This window comes from Pygoscelis adeliae, unplaced genomic scaffold, assembly GCF_000699105.1.
Source record: "Pygoscelis adeliae isolate BGI_AS28 unplaced genomic scaffold, ASM69910v1 Scaffold17, whole genome shotgun sequence".
Taxonomy (NCBI): domain Eukaryota; kingdom Metazoa; phylum Chordata; class Aves; order Sphenisciformes; family Spheniscidae; genus Pygoscelis; species Pygoscelis adeliae.
In genome coordinates this window covers 1,238,674-1,240,556 of record NW_008825234.1, presented here as the reverse complement: position 1 = coordinate 1,240,556, position 1,883 = coordinate 1,238,674, and the positions used below count along the sequence as shown (strand labels likewise).

General features: G+C 41.6%; 1 protein-coding gene across 1 annotated transcript in view; it reads right to left on the bottom strand.

Annotated features, from left to right (window-relative positions):
- TPO (thyroid peroxidase) overlaps positions 1-1,883 on the bottom strand; it is a 54,542-nt gene that overhangs the window by 5,361 nt on the left and 47,298 nt on the right. The window lies entirely within an intron of this gene.

Genomic DNA, 1,883 nt, shown 5'->3' with positions numbered 1-1,883 from the left:
CTGCTGCTCTCTCACAAAAAGTGCGACATGCCCTCCCTGTCACTTTCCCAGCCTGTCCTTCCTAAAGAGCCTGTATCCATCCATCACAGCACTCCAGCCGTGTGAGCTATCCCACCATGTTTTTGTGATCCCAGTGAGGTCATAGCCTTGTAACCGCACACAGACTTATTCCTTCTGGTTGTTCCCCAGGAATACATATCTGGGTTACAGTTCACATAATGATAACACTGAAACTTGGACTTAGCTTTAATTCTTCAGTATGTATGCCTCGGACACCACATTTTTAGAAGGTTCCATCTTCAAACATTGCCCCTTGTCCATGGTACTTAGCTTAGGGGCTCCCAGTGGACCAATGATGAGGTAAAGAATAGCTGCAACTACATCTTTGAATCTATGAAGAGGGATGATGTCTTTTCAAAATTTGTCACTATAAATTATAACTAATATGTAACGACTGACACTCTGCAGTGGCTTAAAGAGTTGTTGACCGATTAATGCCACAATTTCAAATTGACCAATCAGTTTAAAATGTAGTTGTGGCAGAGATACTGTAAAGCAAGTCTCATTATTTCTATAAGAGAATGCAAGGGACACCCAGGTATTCACTTGCCAAATTTTGCCAGTCATTTGTCAATGGACGTTTTCTTCCATAGCTTTAAGCTGAAAGAAGCAGCAATGTGTGTCACATAGCAGAAACTGTTAATGACTGACTCCAGAGATCCAACAAACCAAACCTTAACATAACATGCAAGGATGGGTCCATGGAGATGACAAACTCCTCTAGCCACTGAGGTCTAAAGCAAGGTGCTAACCTTATATACTAGACATTCAGCAGTGGCCTGGGTGGCTGTACCTGCACCCATTTTCTTGAGTTGTCAGAAAGCCAATGAAGGTCTGAAAAGCACATTTGACTTTGTCTGGGGCAATGATCACTTGGCACAGTAGCCCTGACTGTAAGCACTTTCTGTTTCCTCCCTTGAAACATAAAATTTACCTTATATTTGGAGCTGCCTTACATTCATGCCAGTGCAGTGTTCTCGTGTAATCTTTGTTGTGCTCAACACCGGTGAACTAATCTCCTTAAGCTAATCTGAAGGCAGGTTTTTGTCTCTGGATTTAGAGTGGTAAAGAAATGTGACCATGGTTGAATGGGTAAAGGAATAAACTGTAATAAAGATAAGGAACACCTACAAATAAGGTATTTTTTTCTATTTTTCTGGTATTTCAAAAGATGAAACTCTGAATGACTAGCACCGTTCCTTTTTAGTTTTATCTCGGGAAGAGTTGACCCTGAGGATTTTCATTTGCGTTTGAGTGAGAGAGAGGTAGGTCCTTCTGGCAACATTCACTGTTGAGAAGGTACTTCTGTTGGTGTGCCTGCTCAGAGGGATGCTAAGTGCTGCTGTATTAGTGCAGTCTCCCACTGTCCTTCACTCCTGGGCCTTTGGTGATCTCACATGGCCTCACTTAAGGTTTCATTTGAGGGATGAGGTCTCACTTGAGGAATATGCTCATGTGATCCTGAACCACAGCTGGAAAACTGACTGGATGTACATTGTATCATTCAAGATGACTGTTTGCAAGAAGGTAATTATTTTGCTGGGGAATTATCATCCTGTGTTTTCTTTGTGCAATTAATAATAAGGGACAGTGTAATCCCACATGTCATAAGCAAGGTACTTGCTGAAATAGGAAATAAGAAATTTGTCATCAGTGAGATTCAGTCTACTTATGGTTGCATGGCATACAGCACTGAATATGCAAGATTTGAGCACTCTAAACTTTCTGTGCTTCCCTTGGGCACTTTGGTAAAGTAGGTATCCATCCACTTGAGTTTGGATTACAGGTTTTCATGGAGCTTTTGACAGATCTAGGCACTCTTT